This window comes from Euprymna scolopes, chromosome 46 (genome assembly GCF_053919585.1).
Source record: "Euprymna scolopes isolate OS-2025 chromosome 46, ASM5391958v1, whole genome shotgun sequence".
Lineage (NCBI taxonomy): Eukaryota > Metazoa > Mollusca > Cephalopoda > Sepiida > Sepiolidae > Euprymna > Euprymna scolopes.
Window position 1 is genome coordinate 81,941,000 of NC_136527.1, and position 8,858 is coordinate 81,949,857.

At 28.5% G+C, this 8,858-nt stretch overlaps 1 long non-coding RNA gene across 1 annotated transcript; it reads left to right on the forward strand.

Moving 5' to 3' along the window:
- Positions 1-995: 995 nt before the first annotated feature.
- LOC145270665 (uncharacterized) lies at positions 996-8,335 on the forward strand. The gene is made up of 2 exons (XR_013865495.1): positions 996-1,081; positions 4,394-8,335. It is a non-coding gene; the product is annotated as an uncharacterized LOC145270665 (long non-coding RNA).
- Positions 8,336-8,858: the final 523 nt, after the last annotated feature.

The following is an 8,858-nucleotide window of genomic DNA, read 5'->3' on the forward strand; positions in this document are numbered from 1 at the left end:
AATAATAATAATGATAATAATAATAATAATGATAATAATAATGATAATAATAATAATAATAATAATGATAATAATAATAATAATAATGTTAATAATAATGATAATAATAATGATAATGATAATGATAATAATAAAAATGATAATAATAATGATAATAATAATAATGATGATAATAATAATAATGATAATAATAATAATGATAATAATAATAATAATAATAATAATGATAATGATAATAATAATAATAGTAATAATAATAATGATAATAATAATGATAATAATGATAATAATAATAATAATAATAATAATAATGATAATTATAATAATAATAATAATAATTAATAATAATGTGTGTATATGTGTGCATGTGTGTGTGTCCTCCCACGTATGAGTTTCAGATTATTTAAATAAAGTTTTTTAAAAAATTTTTACAAGTTAGTCACCACATATAAAGGCCCGGAAGCCACTCGGGGATACGGGTTATTGCTTGCACAGTACGTTAGTATTGAAGGTTTGATAAAGCATCTTACTATAGGGGGCGGGGCGGGGCGGGGCGGTTCATCAGGAATTTGTTTACATTGGACTTGAAGGCATCCAGGTTGTAGTCAGGTGGGAAACAGGCAACCGGAACGGAGTTCCACAGTCTGGTTTCCAACGTTTATAGATAAATTCTCTTTTCATTAAATCAGGAAAATGTGTTTTGCATAAACATTTTACTGCTTTTAAACAAACATCATTTAAAAATGCTTTTTAAAAAAGCCAAATTCGCAAAATCTGGCCATAAAAGGGCTTATCTGGCATTTCGATTAAACCATTTCAAAGACTAAGAATTTTGTCATTTTTTCTTTGTTGTACTTTAAAATATAAAAATATTACGAGAAATAAAAATAAATAATTTTACCCATAATATTTACCAAAAACATCGCATCCATCTAAAAAATCTACTTTAAAATTTATTTTTAATTTTCTGCGGACTAGCTCTCTCGTCGCCATTTTAAAAACATGAAACACTGAAACTCATCGTCAGATCAATGATTGATTTTTCGACGAACGAACAACATAGAAGTTTCTTTTTTCCCCAGTAAGTATTTTATTATTATTTATTGTTTCAGCCAGACTGGAGTTTAGGTGGAAAAATAACCTCGAACCCTCCATCGTATAAAAGGAACTTAATTCCTGTAATCACCGTTAGGGTTTGTATTACTGTACACATAGATTCGAAAAAGTTGTCAAAAAACAAATATATAACAAATAAAAGTTATCAAAGGCAAGATAAGTTACTTTTCTACCAAACTGGATATAATTTTCGTGTTTTTATTCAATTTAACATGTTTATTCAGCTCGAAAAGCATAGTGTTTACCGTACCGATGTATTGGAAAATTCAAAATGGCGGCCGACTCTCTCTTAAACACGGTAAGTTCGAGAAAAGGTGTTATAAATAATAAACTAGACAAAATACTGTTAGAAATTCGTTCAATATATGTTACCGTGACATAACTTGATATATATTCGGTGTTTTTTTAATAGATGTGAAAAAGTTGTTTTCATATTGTTCATTTTTAGAAAGAAGTTCTGTTTATTTAAAACTGTTAACTTCTGAAATACCGATGCCATTGTTTATACATGCTTAGCATAGTAACATAACGATAATTAGGGAGTTTGGATCTAAACTCCAGTCTTACCTTTGTTTTATATATAAATATATATATATATATATATATATATATATATATATATATATATATATATATATATTCGATGATTCTATAAATTACATTTTAAAAAACAATGGTAATATATATATATATATATATATATATATATATATATATATATATTACCATTGTTTTATATATATATATATATATATATATATATATATATATTACCATTGTTTTATATATATATATATATATATATTACCATTGTTTTATATATATATATATATATATATATATATATTACCATTGTTTTATATATATATATATATATATATATATATATATATATATTACCATTGGTTTATATATATATATATATATATATTACCATTGTTTTATATATATATATATATATATATATATATATATATATATATATAAATATTACCATTGTTTTTATATATATATATATATATTACCATTGTTTTTATATATATATATATATATTACCATTGTTTTTATATATATATATATATATATTACCATTGTTTATATATATATATATATATATATTACCATTGTTTTTTATATATATATATATATATTACCATTGTTTTTATATATATATATATATATATATATATATATGGTAATATATATACATATATATATATATTACCATTGTTTATATATATATATATATATATATATATATATATATATATTACCATTGTTTATATATATATATCTATATATATATATATATCACCATTGTTTATATATATATATATATATATATATATATTACCATTGTTTTTATATATATATATATATATATATATATATATATATATATTCGATGATTCTATAAATTACATTTTCATCGATTTTATTAAAGTTTTTATGACATAAAGATTTTGGTATGTCAAATAAAATAATGGAAAAAAATGTCCCAAATTCTTGCAGGAAAATATGAACACACCACGTTCGAAATTCTACCCAAATTCCCAAGAAACATTGCAAAGTCTTATACGATACACGCAAAGGAGGGGAAAATTACAAAACGACGAATCTAAAAATCAGAAACGTTCTATTTTTAGATTTTAAATATTTAGATTTTTAGTTGGGCGTGACATATATATATATATATATATATATATATATATATATATATATATTTAAATCAAAACCATATCAAAATAACCCAAAAAACAAACGAGATATCGCAAATTGAAGTTAAGGGAAATTTTACTTTATTTACTAGTTTTCGCGCCTAAACTAGGCCAGTTTGGGATACCTATTTTGAGTTGGGAGTGACATTATATATATATATATATATATATATATATATATATATAATATCTGTAGAAATATATGTTCTTATAATATATACCAATCCTTATTTAAGAAGCTCAATATAATTACAGAGCAATATAGATAATAAATGACAAGGATGGAGTACTGCTGCCATATCTGGCAGGAGCTGATAAAAACAGCCTATCCTGCATTGACTTCATAGCCTTGTGGGGGACGCCCTTTTCTCTTCCCTACAACCTCTCCCCCACAGAAGGGATGTTGCGAGTCTGTCTTTGTTTTATCGTTACTTCAATAGCAAGTGCTCGTCTGAGCTCCAATCTATGGTCCCCCTTCCCCAATCTTTCACAAAAAAACACCCATCCAGCTGAAACCACTATCAGAAGTTTTCCCCACACTTTATCTGTGCCTAAATCAAAACGTAGATTCCGTAGACAAAGCTTCTTTCTTAAGAGTGCATGCCTGTGGAACTCTCTCCGTTTGCCTGTTTCCCACCTGACTACAATTTGGATGTCTTCAAGTCCAACATAAACAAATTCCTGATGAATCGCCCCCTTATTTAAGACACTTTATCAGATCTCCATTACTAACGATCATTACGATATTGATGTCCCATTGATAACTGTCCACGCAATAACCCTTATCCTTGAGTGGCCTCCGTGCCTTGATAAGTGGTGATTTCCATGTAAAAACAAACAAGCAAAAAAAACAAGAATTGTCTGCAAGGACTCCTGGTGCAGTGGTTAGAATACCTGGGAAAGTCGATTGTAAAAGTAATATTATCCTGAAGGTTGAAGGTTCAATTCGCAGTGTTTGCAACTGAAAAATACAACTGGGAACTACTTAGAATTTCTATCCAAACATGGCTCACAGAACAAGAGCATGCTACCGCTTTGAAGTAAGTAATGGGTTCCATTCAAAATTCTATCCAAATTCCTAATGTGAAGGTCAGAGGTCATATCCAAATTATATGCAAATTATATGAATAACCACTCATCATCTAAAAATCAGAAATATTTTAAGTTGAAAACCTTTTTTATGGATAATTATTTTTATTGATAATTTTTATTGATTATTAAGTTATGAAAATATGGCAATTAAGCTACAAAGAATATTCTGCATTTCATTCTCTTGAGAATTCGTAAGGCTTATGCCTCACAGGGATGAAACGTGGAATATTTTGTGTAGCTTAATTCATAACTTACTACCTAGCTATATATATATATATAAATTAGTTCAAGTATGTAAAAATGAAATCGTTTGTGTATAAATTGCATGACTACTAATATGAATAGAACTTTTCTATTACAAATAAAATTGTTTCACATATTCATGAATTTAACTACTACAGACATTTGATTTTGTTACAAAGTAATCTGATGAAACAATATAATTTATACATGATTTTTTTTTTCAGATTTCAAGCACAGAAACCAGATTGGCTGTCCATCGATTTTGATGAATACGACAAAACAGATGCTGTATATGTTATGACTTTTCCATTAAGTTATTTTTTGGCTAGAGAGCACATACAGCACCTGAGATTCCCAAATGGTCACCCCTTTGGTACTAACGAGGCACATTGTTGCTTAACTTCAGTTATGTAATGATATATATGTATATATATATATATATATATAATATATATATATATAATGTGTGGCATATGTATGTAATATATACCATATAGAAGATATTGCACAAATAAACATTACATATTTTGGATTCTTTCGAGATTTGTCTTCAGGGAAAAGGCACAGATTAATTCAAGAAAAGGCTCATCATATAATATGTTAATATTGTATATCGATGCCAGATGAGAAAGAAGTTAAATATGAAAATTAACGAATAAACATAGTTTGAATTTAATAAGATGAAATGTTTACAAAAATCTATTCTAAATAAGAAAATTGATTTTTATACACAACTTTCAAAGAACTAAAATATGCAAATACCCATGCTGAAAAACACCTTAATGAAATTGAAATTAATTGATATGAACGATTTGTAAAAATGCACAGGTTTAAGTTTCCTACTGTCAGGCTATTTTCTGGAATTTGTAAGAATCAGCCAAATGAAAAATGATTCTGCATATGTTCATCGTTTTTATATGAATTTATTTTAAAATGTAATGACAAATAACACTAATTCATATAATTATTTTCAATATATATATATATATATATATATATATATATATATATATGAAAAAAAAACCGATATTGAAAAGCGTTATTCCTGTAAAGTTTGTGGTTCATAATTTTCATGGAAATCAAACGTAAAAACTTATATGTTGAAACACACCAAGGAAAAATCTCATTTAAGTCAAGTTCAACATTTTCACGGCAGATTCATTGATATGATTCAATATTTTCACAGAGGATTCATTTACAAGCTTGTATGTAAACACTGGCGAAAATTTAAATCATAACAGAATCAAGTGTTTGCTCCAGGAGGGAGCACTTTGATCTCTTAAAACTTATTAAAGTAAAATGAATAAAAAAAATGAAAAGACTCATTCATGTGAAGTGTGTGGTTCAGCATTTTCCCATAAAACTTGTTTAAAAAAACATATCCTTACACACACTGGTGAAAAACCACATTCATGTGAAGTTTGTGGTTCAGCATTTTCCCAGAAAGGTAATTTGAAAACTCATATGTTAAAACACACTGGTGAAAAGCCTCATTCATGTCAAGTGTGTGGTATCACATTTTCCCATAAAATTCAGTTAAAAACACATATGTTCACACACACTGGTGAAAAGCCTCATTCATGTCAAGTGTGTGGTATCACATTTTCCCATAAAATTCAGTTAAAAACACATATGTTCACACACACTGGTGAAAAGCCTCATTCATGTGAAGTTTGTGATTCAAAATTTTCCAAGAAATCAAATTTAAAAACACATATGTTAACACACACTGGTGAAAAGCCTTACCCATGTCAAGTGTGTGGTACAGCATTTTCCCATAAAATTTCTTTAAAACAACATATGTTCACACACACTGGTGAAAAACCTAATTCATGTGATTTTTGTGGTTCTGCATTTTCCCTAAGATGCAACTTAAAAACTCATATATTCAAGCACACTGGTGAAAAGCCGCATTCATGTCAAGTGTGTGGTGCAGTATTTTCTCAGAAATGCAATTTAAAACATCATATGTTCAAACACACTGGTGAAAAACCTCATTCATGTCAAGTGTGTGGTACAACATTTTCCCATAAAATCTCTTTAGAAAAACATGTCCACACACACTTGTTAAAAACCCCATTCATGTGATTTTTATGGTTCTGCATTTTCCCAAAAATCCAGCTTAAAAACTCATAGAACTTGAATGCCTACTAGACACTGTGCTTGAGTATGTAAGGTCTCTCTGTACATGCGTTTGCCATAACAACTTAGCATGAGGATATTTTTCCCTGGAATTAAATTTTGATCAAATATTCAAAATCATATAGTATATATCGCTGCCCAAATAAGATCTTCTCACTATGGCTAACCCACATTAGCTTTTATGAGGAATGGTGCACCTTCTCCAAGTGATGTTACTTCAAGTAATAGCACGAAGCTGGATACTTCACGAGACTAGATAAATTCTTGTCCTGCAATCCAGCAAGATCAAGAGACCAAAATGAAGGATATACTAAAACATATAAAAATGGTTAATTGGAGAGAAGAAAATTGTTCTCAATTTCTTTACTAACTCAGTATTTGAGAGATAACTTTAATGGAACATTCGAATACCTATGTATCTCATATAGAGTTTAATGCACAATCACGTTGACACACCAGTCCTCACCAGATCACCGAAGTTAAGAAACATTGAGCCTGGCCAGTACCAGATTGGTGACTATTTGGGAAGGCGAGGCGCTGTATGTACCTTCCGGGAAGGTTGGGCGTGGGGCCAGCACCCTCACCCTGTAAAAAGAACTCCTTGCTACAAAAGCATCTACAAAGTTGTAGATGGCCTATGCCCCTCCAGGGGCTCAAAGGCTATGGATGGGATGAATCATATAGAGTTCAAGTGTTAGCCCCAGGTAGTGGACCCCTTGATTTCTGAGAACTAAAAGTAAAAGAAAAAATAGTGAAAAGCCTCCTTCATGGTTCAACATTTTCCAATATATTGTATATAAATGGTTCAACATTTTCCAATATATTGTATATAAATGGTTCAACATTTTCCAATATATTGTATATAAATGGTTCAACATTTTCCAATATATTGTATATAAAAACTCATATACTAAAACACACAGGCGAGTCATTATAGAAGCAACCGTGCAATTGGAAAAAATTTCAAAAACTACAATATATGATATATATATATATATATATATATATATATATATATATATATATATATAATATGCCCGGTTTACTGTGCAAGAGAAATACAAACAATTTGACTCAAAAGGACAGTTCGAATTAGAAAACGATCATTCGGTTGAATAACTAAACTAATGGGAAGAATGTGTGGCATCTGGTAGTTATAAGACAATTTAAACAAGTGAAAAAGCCTCATGTGAATTTTGTGGTTCAACATTTTCCCAGGAAGTCAACTTAATTAATGTTAAAAGAGTGAAAAGAGAGAACTTGATTGCCTACTAGCACGGCTACTGAGAGAGTAGGCTGTTGAACATGACAGTGTGACGTCATTATCAGATAAACATGTAGATAAAGGTGCCTAAATTTTCCGGTGTTCCACCATGTGTCCATAAAAAGATATTTTTTCGCTGCCTTAGATTTTGGCTGTGATAATTTTATGAAAGTTCAAACTTGCATGTTTTTTTATTCTCCTAGAGAGAAAAAACAATTCTCCATTTGGATAATTCTATAATTGCAATTATTATGATTGCACATTGGGATCATTTTAATCTAACAAAATGTAACAGTAAGTGAAGTTACTGTTTAACTTTTATATCTGTCGAAGGAGGTCGCATATTTCATTTTATTTATTTTTTTAAACTGCAAAACAATTTTTATGAGAATATTTTTCAGTCCGTTCTTTTAATAATAAATAAAACTTTTCATTGAGTATTTCTAAATATTTTAAAGTTAGAAGCATTTTTCACGACAGTTTCTTTTTATTTTGCTTATATTTTTTTTAACAATGAATTCAATATTTTAGCACCGGGCGTAATTTATTTTTTTGAAATATATTTATAACTTAAAAGTTTTTGTTTGTCTGTTTTACAACATTTTATCTGTAAATAATTTACATGACTGAAATGGAAAATAGAATATGAAATTCTCTATTCTCTCCCGAGACATACAAACACAAATTCATCTAAACATTCATTAACTAATCAGTTTTAATTAAAGTTTTGATATGAAATAAAAATAAAGAGTAGATTAAATTTTAGTTAACATTTTTTCTTTTGTTTAAATAAATTTTGTTTGGTATTTGTGTCGTGTGCATGACGTGCTAAAATAATAGCATTATTTAGAAAGCCATTCTAAACATTCTAACTATTCTGAACTTTCGCCTAAAAATTTAATGAAAAAAAGATGCCATAAAATTTAACTTAAAATTCCTATCTAAAATCTAGCACGATGCGTACACTGCACAATCACTCTTATTATTATTATTATTATTATTATTATTATTATTATTATTATTATTATTATTTATAATACTAATAATAATAACAGCAACAAAGTGGGGGAAATTTTTCACAGTGGATTCAGCTAGACGGGTGTTTTTCGTGAAAGATTGGCGAGGGGGGACCAGAGATTGGAGTTCAGATGAGCATCTGCCATGGAAATAACGATAAAACAAGGACAGGCTCGCAACGTCTCTTCTGTGGGAGAGAGGTTGCAGGGTAGAGAAAAGGGCATCCCCCACTAAGCCACGAAGTCTATTTTGTACTCTGTCAAGGC